Here is a 13,404-nt window from a genome sequence, read left to right on the forward strand (position 1 = left end):
ATTAAGATAAGCTTAAGGTTTGCTACTAAGCATGACTCATCTAACGAGGTGTTATCCAACTAATGATGGACAAGTTGCGTGCCACATAACTATCAAGTGATGACTAAGCCGTCTTCTACTCCCTGTATATGTATCCACAATTTTATGATTTGCCATCAATCAAGCAAGAGGAAATAGAAACTAAAGCCAAGTCATTGAACTCCTTATATAGAAACAAAAGCTAAGTCATTGAACTCCTTATACTTTGATGATTTATATTTCTTTTTCTTATTATTCTTATACAATTATGTACGCTTTTATGTTACTCTTGCTCAATTCAGAAATAACCAAATCTCGATTGTGCGTTTGGTCAGTCATGTTTATGTCGTAGCTAAATCATAACTAACAAGATGAATCATTCTTGCTTTAAGCATGAGTTAACAACCGTACATATATATGTGTTATCTAGCTTGTAGAATATGTGAAAACTAGGGTTAATATCTCTTCAGCATATAAGTAATTATTATGAAGCTGAAATTCTGACATTCAACTTCTATTTCCCTTAGTTACTTCATGTTCTTCAACTAGGGTATATACGTGAATTCTGTTATGGTTTACTTACATATGGAGTTTTCTTATGTAGTGATTGTTCTGTTGTTGATAATGATCTTAATGTTCAAGTTTATGTTTTGTAGGGTCGATAAATCCGGATTCATGGTCCAGAGCATTTAAAGATGATCGTTCTATTTGCTTATGGAGATAGCCATTGGCTGGTAGTTGCTATGAATATGGTGAGATTTAGAGCTGGGGAGAGAAATCCGCTCTAGCTACGGTGGTGAATTGTATCCATGCTTCTGGTTTTTACCTATCAAGTTGTTGATGGAGTACTCTACACGACTAGTTTCAATATTGGCTCAGTTTTTATTGATTATAGTTTCAAGATCATCTCTAAGTCTTGTTTTACTCGAGTACACAAACTGGATCATGATTTTACGACCATATCTCACCAATTGAGTTACTGGATCATGATTTTACGACCATATCATACTGGATCATAATTTTACGATCATGATAAATCCGGATTCATGGTCCAGAGCAGTTTTGCTTGTGGAGATAGCCAATGGCTGGTAGTTGCTATGCATATGGTGAGATTTAGAGTTGGGGAGTGGAATCTGCTCTAGCTACGGTGGTGAATTGTATTCATGCTTCTGGTTATTACCTATCAAGTTGTTGATGGAGTACTCTACACGGCTAGTTTCAATATTGGTTCTTCAAGTCTTGCTTTAGACGAGTACATATCATACTGGATCATGATTTTACGACCATATCTCACCAATTACCCGAGTACATATCACGTTGGATCATGATTTTACGACCATATCTCACCAATTGAGTTACTCCTCCTAAATCTCATCATACCTTGAACCATTGCATACATACCAAATGTTTCCAGCTTCATAAAGACTCTTTAACAGCTGACACGCCAATTTTCTACATCACTTCGGAAATCTCAACGGGCTTTGACAATAATGTATTTTTTTGGGCAAAAATTGATCCATATTCACCGCAAACAATCTCCATGATAAATGATGAAGTTGATTGATGTTCTCCTCCAAAAATGTGGGGGTACCTGCAAAAGAAAACTCTCCTACGCTCAAGTTAGAACAGAGGCTTTCGCAGGAGTTTTTAGGGTTTGATCGCATACCTTCGTTAGGATTTTTGTTATCCTTTTATAAGTTAAAAAGTCTCTAGATAAGGCTCTTATGCGACATCTCCGCTCATGTTGCTTATCCAACCTATGACCGGATTGATTCTAGAACTTTCTCGAGTCTTCCGTAGGGTTTACGAGATAAGTTCGCACATGAAATATTGACTGTGACTGGAGACCGTAATTGTAGCCACGACTATGGCCGACAGTCTAGGCTGGAAGCTTGGGCTGTCCCTTGCATCCTATAATTTACATAGGGTACACACAATATTCTTACAGGCTTTAACAAAATTGTCAATCTAGTACTTTAGGAACTTCTTAGTAAGCATGTAGTTTCGACTTTGCGACAGTCAAAACACAATACAATTCAAACTCGGATAGAACTGTGACTAATATTGAAGAATTTATTGTTACCATAGTAAGAATTCATAACGTCACGCACTCTGTCTTGTACATATCTCTTACACAATCTTGCTTCAAAAGTACACCAAAATTTCGAAATCTGATAATTTGTCCTTCACACAAAGACCCAATGTTTACATCCAGACATATTTTGAGACCTTGGGAAACTTCTCAAGATCCAACCCATTCAAGATGTTGTTGCATTTATCTTTTCATACTATGTAGAGAAAATAACTTGGTGAAAACTATATCGATGTTGAACCAATACCTTAATCTTTACAAGATCCGTCACTATTGAAATCAGAATCTCGATATATTTGTAGCAAATGAGCACACTCCCAAATATTCTCACTGCTATAATGTAACTCTTTCCAACAGAAAGTCTCAAACTTATCAGGAATTATCAAAATTCAAATAGCCAGTATATAGATAATAAAGTGTTAATGGAAAACACGCCGAAATTGTAGCCCTCTCAAATTCATGCATCGTGTTTTCTCCAAGTAGACGTCTTAGCTTCCATAACCACACCACCACACATATTGTAATATTTTACATTTATTCTTTAAAGTTTTGAAGTGTACAAGCGATGTTGTGTCTTTTACAACGGGTCTTTACGTAAAAACGTAGCTGCAACGAGCTTCAATGCCTTCAAATGGTGTACAACTAAACAACTCTTCAACTAAATATCATCGACAAGAATCAAAAATTACAAACTATCTAGCTTTTTCATTGGAAACAAAATGAGAGAAACACGATGTCAAACTCAACACAGACAAGTAAACCCTAAAAACTATATTGACATAAGTACTTCTTATATAAGAATAAAAATCCATAGCTCCACCTCAACAATATTACATCTCATCAAGCGATACTTGTCCTGCAACTTATTTATAGTTACACGCTTCAAATACTAAGACTGAAAAACAATACTCTTCACAACTAGAACGTATCAATACCTGGACAACGATCAATATATACTTCCAAAACGAAACCCTAATACAAGATTTCCACGAATTCTTGTTGTAACGAACAACTAAGGTATAACGAGTATCAATTCATCTTCACATTCTTCAATATTAGGTTAAAGACAAACATTAACATGATTCAACTGATGAAAATTAATAACCAAACTGTTATTTCCCTTTGTTTGGAACAATAATGAGATTCTAACATGTTAATATTTTCATCTTTACTTCCACCTACATATAGACAAAATTTGCATCCCAACTACGATACTCTTTCCTTATTGTATCTTGCCAAGCAAAAACTACCCAATTAAGAAAAACGATATACGTCTCTCAAACAATTCATAAAAATCTCATATTGTACAAAAGATAGAGCAAAATCACTTAACCTTATTCACTTTATAATCTTACTATAATAAAGAAAACATCGTTTTTAACGGATCGACAGGATTTTACTAACTCACCCCTCTATGTTTTTGATTATTCAGTTGCGTCTTCAGAAGATTTTGGTGAATCTAAAAGAATCGAGCAGAATTCTTCTTTCCTAAAACCCATCGATATCTAATTTCAAATCAAACACAGAGAACCTTCTCTTATAATCAAAGTTATAGTATTCAATTAGAAGGAAGTACGTAATTCTGAAGCTGGTTGGAGCTTCCACATATCAAACAGAAGGCTAACTTGGATTCAAATTACACCTACATGCTCAATACATTCACAACCACCAGGTGCTACATCTTATATTCCAGCTAACGGAAGCGCTCATTTTGATTTATCAGTGGAGGATTCATTTAGATGTTGTTAGTTAAATTATATTCTTGAACTCTATCTGTTTGTAAAAATGCTTGAGAGCCAATATTGGTCTTCATGATATTTTTGAATTTAATCGTTTATTATGTAACAAATATGATTAAATATCTTTAACAAATACGGTATCGCTGAACCTGCAATACAAATAACAAAATTTTGGAATGGGTTTTTACTATGCTGGAATCATGTCTATAGTTTTTACACTATGGATGTCAGATGGTTTTTGCACTGTTGATGTCGAGAGGTATAAGTTTCTCGATGAAAAATTAATAGACCATACAATTAAGACGATTTACGATTAAAAGGTGGTATTAAAATAATATGGGCCAATTTTATTTCTCATGAAATGAATGGACTGTAACAAAGTTGAACCATAGTGTTTCGTTGTGGTTCATGTTTTTATTATGTTATGTTGGATTAGTTAGTCACTTAAGTTTGTTTATAAATTTTGTTGTTGAGAAGGTTTTGTAGCCAAAGTAGGTTGCTGATGTAATCTGATAATACATGTGCAAAGTTAGAGCATCTTCAATACAAAGGGAGAAGGTCTTAAAATAACATGACATCTAGGATTTAAGACTTTTCCACCAAGTTTTTATCTCCAATACAAGGGTAAAGGTCATAAAGAAAGATAATATGGCTAAATGGGGGTAAAGAAAAAGTCTAGATTAGACTTTCTTCATGACCTTGGATCTTAAATCAACATCATCATTTATCTCTAGATACAAATAAAGTTTATTAAAAATAAGACCTTGTGGATTGGAGCTAAAGTTTAGGTAAAAAGTATTATCTTTTTTTTATTTTATTTTTTGTAACTTAGCAATGACACATAAAGAAAAAGTGTTAATAAGACCTCCTTCTAGGATGACCTTGGTTATGGGTCATGTTTTCAAATTTCCCGTGGATTCTCAGATAATAATTGAAAAAGTGGGGGTACAACAACCACGCCCAATATTTCGATTAGCAATCTGTATGGACTAACTCCAATATACTTTCAAGAGAATCAACTAGACTCAATCTTAATAAAGTATATCAAAGAGTTATATCTCTATTTCTCGATTCAATTCTTACTCAAGCAAATAGAAATCTGCGAGTCTAATTGAATACAAGAGAAATCACTTGAATGGTACCAAAAACCAATGTTCAAGGATCAATCAATTTCAATCAACAACTAAAGGTCAGATTTCCTAATTGATTGATTCAAACGCACAACCTGTGATATTTCAATTATAAAGATAAACAATATAGTGCGGAAAAGAAATAACACAAACACCATAAGTTTTGTTAACGAGGAAACCGCAAATGCAGAAAACCCCCGGGACCTAGTCCATATTGAACACACACTGTATTAAGTCGCTACAGACACTAGCCTATTACAAACTAACTTCGGTCTGGACTGTATAGTTGAACCCCAATCAATCTCACACTGATCCAATGTACAATTATGCTCCTACGTCTCTGATCCCAGCAGGATACTACGCACTTGATTCCCTTAGATGATCTCACCCACAACTAAGAGTTGCTGCGACCCAAAGTCGAAGACTTTAATAAACAAATCTGTATCATACAGAAAAGTCTACGGTAATAGATAAATCTGTCTCCCACAGAAATACCTACGAGTTTTGTTCCGTCTTTTGATAAATCAAGGTGAGCATGAACCAATTGATAACCCAGACTTATATTCCCGAAGAACAACCTGGTATTATCAATCACCTCACAATAATCTTAATCGACGCGGCGAAAGAAGATATTGTGGAATCACAAACGATGAGACGAAGATGTTTGTGATTACTTTTATATATTGCCTATCGAAGATATCAATCTCAAGACAATCGTTACGATTGTACTCAATACGATAGAAACAACAAGATTAGATCACACAACTACAAGAAAGTAGTATCGGTCTGGCTTCACAATCCCAATGAAGTCTTCAAGTCGTTAACCTACAAGGTCTCGGTACAAACCTAAGGTTAAAGGAGAATCGACTCTAGCTTATACAACTAGTATCATACAGGAGGTGTGGAGATTAGGTTTCCCAGTTACTAGAGTTTTTATTTCAAATCAGGGTTTGCAATCAATGTTAGCTTAGTAACAAAGCATTCAATATTCACCATTAGATGAAAACCTGATTAGATTCAAGCTAATATCTTTCAACTGTTAGATCGAAAACTTAGCTTGTTACACACAAATGAAATGCACTTTTTAGGTTTGTGTAACCGTACCCAAACATGTACATTCGTTGGTTCAACAGTGGTTAACCAAATGGTTAGCCATATGAGCACTTTCATATAAACCATATTCTTCTTTAACATAACTAGTTCAAATGAATTAAATGAACTAGTTAGAGAGTTGTTCAATTGCTTAGATATTATAAGAGTATACAAGACAAAATCGAAGCAAAAACGATTTGATTCACTCGAATCGATTCATGAACTTTATAGCCACAGTTTGCAAACTTGCATTCCTTAGTTAATATAATTACAAGTCAACGAACAATCATTTTTAGAAAATAACCAACCTAAGTACGCGGACTTAAGTACCCGGAATAAGTTTGTAAATAGTTCACAAACTCCAGCAGATTTTCTCGAGAAGAGAACCTCCGACAGTATGCAGACTGGGTTCCGGTTTCCTGAGAAGCAAAGTACGCATACTTTAGTTCAAGGAATAAGGACTTATACATGTATGTGTTTCCACACAATGCTTATATCCAACAATGGTTATATAATCTAAACTCTCATTTCAATCATTGAAACATTCTTAGATGATGTTATATAGTTGTTATTCACAAACCATTTTTCGTCGAAGACATTTTCAAGTGATTGAAACATAACATGACTTTCGTCACTAGGTAAAGATGAACTTGGCCAAAGCGAAAGCTTACCAGCACATATTTCGAGAAATAGATAAGCGAGATAAACTCGGCTCGGAATAACAAATGTGTATAATCAAAGTCTATATAGCAAAACGACTTTTGTCTCAAGATAGAAGATAGATTGGATAGACTTTTGAGTGATAGATAAGTTCAATTCTCCACATACCTTTTAGTCGATGAAGTTCCACCAGTTCCTTGAGTAGTTCTTCGTCTTGTATTATGATCGCCATGAAGTTCTTGAGCTCAACTACACTTTTTATCCTAGTCCGAGACTTAGCTATAGTAGACTAGAAATTAAGACTTATAGTTTTAATCACTAACATTGACAAACATGTTTGAGATAGCAACGCATGCGAGTTCGAACGAGCAGTGCTCTAACAATCTCCCCCTTTGTCAATTTTAGTGACAAAACTATCAATACATTTGGAATACAAAAATAGATAAATAAACTTTTGTAGCTCTTCTTCCGCATGTCTAATCTTCAACATTACTCGAAATCTTCTTCACTTCCAAGTACTCCAATGATTCCAATTGTATCACAACTTCGAAAACAATACTATGGTGATATGTATCACTCCCCCTTAGTCAATACTCCATCTCTCATGGAAACCACTCCCCCTTACATAATGATCCGAAAACCATATGTATTTGTAGTGTGAACTACGCATTAATTCTCCCCCTTTTTGTCAATAAAATTAGCAAAGGTACGAAAACGGGATCCTAATGAAATTTCCAAAGAGACATTTCATGACCAAAAGTAAGCACATATCAACTTATTTAGATGCAATCATATAGCCGAAGCTAATTTCTTTCATCAAGGAGTTTATAAAGATACAAGTTAACTCTTATAATATTCCACAGCCGCACTCCCCACAAAGATTTGGCAATTAAGCAAAAATTCAATTAAGAACTCTCCCCCGTAATATGCCATTCCCGAAAGAACAACAAGAGCGACCTTAATTTCATAAGAAAAAAAGGATTTATTTGGACATAACAAATCACATACGAATATGATTTTGAATCCAAATAATACTCAACTAAATTAACCACAAGAAACCCCATGATTAATCTAATCGGAAATGCTCAACATAAAAGAACTTACGTAGCGTCACAGTATATACATAAAAATGGATCAGGGAAGATCAATCCTGCGGAATAGACAAGGATTCATTCTATTTTCCATCATTATTTGCACAATGACATACAATAGACATAATCCTTGAAAACAAAATTTCATCCTATCTTCCATCAATATTTGCATAATGATATAATAGGCTTCAAAATTTTGTAATGTCAAAAGTTCATTCATTCTTTTATCAATACATGCATATCGACATACGAAAGACTTAACTTTTGACAAGGTATGGGACAATCATAGTTCACAGATGCAAACACACATATCCCATAACAAATCGCAATATATAAAACCATAAAGATTAATACTGCAAAAATCATCTTCCAAACAATTTTTAGAATTTAAACAAATAAACCTAAAAACATGAAGATGAAAACGTTGGACATAGCTATGTGTCATCACAATAATGGCTATTCCAAACTCTAGTTGTTCTTCTAAACAAGAGAATAAAATTCTCAATACAAGATTTATTAGACAAAATAAAATCAAAGTTCATTGAGAACCTCATACCTTTCAATGAATCCATCAAAGAAGGTATCACTGATTTCCTTTGTTCTCTTGACCGTAGACACACCATGTTCGTGAATTAGAACACTAACTTTATGATCAACAACCCGAGCAAGCTGTCTAGCCTTGACGCAGTCCATGATGAGCTTCTTTTGATTCCGTATCAGAATATTCTGATTAGAAAGGATTCTGGCCTGACCATCTTAGATTTGGTTTATTTGCAGTTGAAGATTTGCAAACTCGACCTTTGAATCGTTCTGAAAACGCATTAAATCCTTGACAGAAGCATCAATCCAGGAATTGTGATCCTTTCTTTCAAGCATGTTTTTTAGAACCAGCTCTTGAATTGATTCACGTCCTTGAGTGTCATCCTCCATATCAAGGTGCACAATCTCTTGAGATTTTGCAGAGTTCTCCATATAAGTTTTTTTTTATGAATGGAAAAAACACAATATAGAGTAAATATATACGTGTTTGTAAACAGGAGAAAGGAACTCTTGTTATGGAAACCCTATGAACTCGTAAGAGGAGGACGCGAACGTTTGTGGACTGTCAGCACAAAAACCCTAACAAAAAAAATAATATACAACATACTTGAGCATTTCTCAATTATTGTCCTTGCACCTCTCAAGTTAGAAACAAGGAAAAGAATACCTGGAATCAGGTGGTAGAGTGAGAAATAATCCCACTATGATCATTGAGAAAGGAGTTGTACATATCATCTGACAGTTTGATCTTTGTGTTCTTCTCCTTTCTTCGGTTGACTTTCATCCCAGAAGAGGAAGACACAACTTGTTTAACATATTCGTCAGAAGGTTTTCTCTGAGGACTAAATCTAGGACCTCTTGAGATTGGTTCAAGAGGATCAGGATAGAGAGGAATCTGTTTTCTAGACTTAGACTTACCAGATTCATTCTTATAAACACAGGGAATGTGTTCATTACTGGCACATGAATTTATATCATTGGGATGAACATGTACCATGTGATGATTTCTAGAAAAGAGATCATTTTCATAAGGTTTCTGATTTTCTATGGGCACGACATTCACTGCTGAAGTTGACAGACTATTTACTCCATTGATAGTAGAAGGAAGCAAATTATGAAGATTCGAGATTTGTTTCCTCCTGGCAAAACAATAAATAGCAAAGTGATTCTTTTTCCCACAAAATGTACAGGTTCGTGGAGGAGAAGCAATAAATGGCACATGTTTTAACTTCATAGCCATATGAGAAGATTGTAAGTCATGTAAACCTTTCTTGACACAACCTTTTTCTAGAGGACATCTCTTCATGTGATGTAATTCATGAGAATTAGATGGTACAGAAGAATTTCTCCTTAAGACAGAGTTTTCCTTTTCCAAGCGAAAAAGCGGGGGTACAACAACCTCACCCAATATTTCGATTAGCAATCTATATGGACAAACTCCAAAATAATTTCAAGAGAATCAAATAGACTCAATCTTAATAAAGTATATCAAAGAGTTAATATCTCTCTTTCTCGATTCAATCCTTACTCAAGCAAATAGTAATCTGCGAGTCTAATTGAATACAAGAGAAATCACTTGAATGGTACCAAAGACCAATGTTCAAGTATCAATCAATTTCAATCAACAACCAAAGGTCGGATTTCCAATTTATTGATTCTAACGCACAACCTATGATATTTCCATTATATAACAAAATATAATGCGGAATAGAAATAACACAGCCAGCAGCATTTTGTTAATGAGGAAACCGCAAATGTAGAAAAACCCCGGGACCTAGTCCAGATTGAACACACACTGTATTAAGCCGCTACAGACACTATCCTACTACAAACTAACTTCGGTCTGGACTGTAGTTGAACCCCAATCAATCTCACACTGATCCAAGGTACAGTTGCGCTCCTTACATCTCTGATCCCAGCAGGATACTACGCACTTGATTCCCTTAGCTGATCTCACCCACAACTAAAAGTTTCTACGACCCAAAGTCGAAGACTTTAATAAACAAATCTGTATCACACAGAAAAGTCTACAGGAATAGATAAATCTGTCTCCCACAGAAATACCTACAAGTTTTGTTCCGTCTTTTGATAAATCAAGGTGAACAGGAACCAATTGATAAACCAGACTTATATTTCCGAAGAACAACCTGGTATTATCAATCAACTCACAATAATCTTAATCGACGCGACGAAAGAAGATATTGTGGAATCACAAACGATGAGACGAAGATGTTTGTGACTGCTTTTATATCTTGCCTATCGGAGATATTAATCTCAAGCCAATCGTTACGATTGTACTCAAAACTATAGAATATGCAAGGTCAGATCACACAACTACGAGAAAGTAGTATCGATCTAGCTTCACAATACCAATGAAGTCTTTAAGTCGTTAACCTGGTTTACAAGATGAAACCTAATGTTAAAGGAGAATCGACTCTAGCTAATACAACTAGTATCACACAGGAGGTGTGGGGATTAGGTTTCCCAGTTGCTAGAGTTTTCCCTTATATAGTCTTTCAAATCAGGGTTTGCAATCAATGTTAGCTTGGTAACAAAGCATTCAATATTCACCGTTAGATGAAAACCTGATTAGATTCAAGTTATTATCTTTCAACTATTGGATCGATAACTTAGCTTGTTACACACAAATGAAATGCACGATTTTAAGTTTGTGTAACCGTACCCAAACATGTACATTTGTTGGTTCAACAATAGTTAACCAAATGGTTAGCCATTTGAGCAATTTCATATCAACCATATTCTTCTTCACCATAACTAGTTCAAATGACTCAAATGAACTAGTTAGAGAGTTGTTCAATTTCAAGGAAATCTTATGTAACTACACAAGACACAATCGAAGCAAAAACGATTTGATTAACTCGAATCGGTTTATGAACTTTATAGCCATGGTTTGCATTTTGAATTCCTTAGTTAATATAAATATAAGTTCACAAACAATCGTCTTTAGATATAACCAACTTAAGTTCGCAGACTTAGTTCGCGGACTTAAGTTCCCGAAAGGAGTTCTCAAACTCCAGCATATTTTCTCGGGTCGAGAACTTCCGCCAGTTCACGGACTGGGTTCGTGGACTGAGTTCACACCTCTTGTTCTGGTTCTCTTGATCAACAAAGTTCCCAAACTTCGGTTCAATGAAAAAGGACTTATACATATATGTGTTACCACACAATGCTTATATCCATCATTGGTTATATAATCTAAACTCTCATTTCAATCATTGAAACATTCTTAGAGGATGTTATTATATAGTTGTTATTCACAAACTATTTTTCGTCAAAGTAAGCAATTTTCAAAGTGATTGAAACATAACATGACTTTCGTCACTAGGTAAAGATGAACTTGTCAATGCAAAAGCTTACCAACACATATTTCGAGAAATAGATAGGCTAGATAAACTCGGCTCGAAATAACAAATGCGTATAATCAAAGTCTATATAGCAAAACGACTTTTGTCTCAAAGATAGGAGATAGAGTAGATAGACTTTTGAGTGATAGATAAGTTCAAGTCTCCACATACCTTTTAGTCTATGAAGTTCCACCAGTTCCTTGAGTATTTTTTCGTCTTGTATGATGATTTCCATGGAGTTCTTGAGCTCAACTACACTTTGTATCCTAGTCCGAGACTTATCTATAGTAGACTAGAAATCAAGACTTATAGTTTTGATCACTAACATTGACAAACATGCTTTAGATAACAACGCATGCGAGTTCGACCGAGCAATGCTCTAACACCAAGGATCTGCACTGTTCATGGGATAGAACAAGAGATGCACCTAGTTTCTCTTTTTCGACACGAAGTCTTTTTAGATCTGATGAATGCATCTCGATCAAACGTTTTTCTCTAATTGAGTCTTCCTTGACAATATCCTCAAGAACACTAATCTTTACATGTTGTAGAGTAGTTTCTTGGAGAAGTTTTTCAATGTTGTTAGAGAAGGACTCAATGATGTTATACAGTTCACGATCTCGACCAAGATACTTTTCAAATTCATCAATAAGCTGAGCATGATCCTGAAAATCAATAGCCTCAGACGAATTTTTTGAGATTCTGGTGAGCTCCATTTCAGCTTTTGCCATAGTGTCAATTGCCTCATTGGAGGGAGAGATGTCAATATTTGATGGAACAACATTCCTACCTCGGGATTCAGAAGAATCTGCTAAGGAGTAATCCTTTGAGGTATTCCCAAGACATTTGGCATAGTTAAAAGCTTTAGAAGACATCTTGGTATGTGTATATGCCAGAGAAGAGATTCTGTCCTCAGATTCAGATTGCCACAAACACAGACTTGTAAGGTCTTTAAACGTGTTTTCCTGCTCTGATACCAATTGAAAAAGCGGGGGTGCAACAACCACACCCAATATTTCGATTAGCAATCTGTATGGACTAACTCCAATATACTTTCAAGAGAATCAACTAGACTCAATCTTAATAAAGTATATCAAAGATTTATATCTCTCCTTCTCGATTCAATTCTTACTCAAGCAAATAGAAATCTGCGAGTCTAATTGAATACAAGAGAAATCACTTGAACGGTACCAAAGACCAATGTTCAAGGATCAATCAATTTCAATCAACAACCAAAGATCGGATTTCCCAATTGATTGATTCAAATGCAAAACCTGTGATATTTCAATTATACAGATAAACAACATAATGCAGAAAATAAATAACATACACACCAGAAGTTTTGTTAACGAGGAAACCGAAAATGCAGAAAAACCCCGGGACCTAGTCCAGATTGAACACACACTGTATTAAGACGCTACAGACACTATCCTAATACAAACTAACTTGGGTCTGGACTGTAGTTGAACCCCAATCAATCTCACACTGATCCAAGGTACATTTATGCTTCTACGTCTCTGATCCCAGCAGGTTACTACGCACTTGATTCCCTTAGCTGATCTCACCCACAACTAAGAGTTGCTACGTCCCAAAGTCGAAGACTTTAATAAATCAATACTTATAGTTTTGATCACTAACATTGACAAACATGCTTTAGATAGTAGCGCATGCGAGTTC

The sequence above is a fragment of the Papaver somniferum genome, chromosome 2 (assembly GCF_003573695.1).
Source record: "Papaver somniferum cultivar HN1 chromosome 2, ASM357369v1, whole genome shotgun sequence".
In the NCBI taxonomy this organism is placed as follows: Eukaryota; Viridiplantae; Streptophyta; class Magnoliopsida; order Ranunculales; family Papaveraceae; genus Papaver; species Papaver somniferum.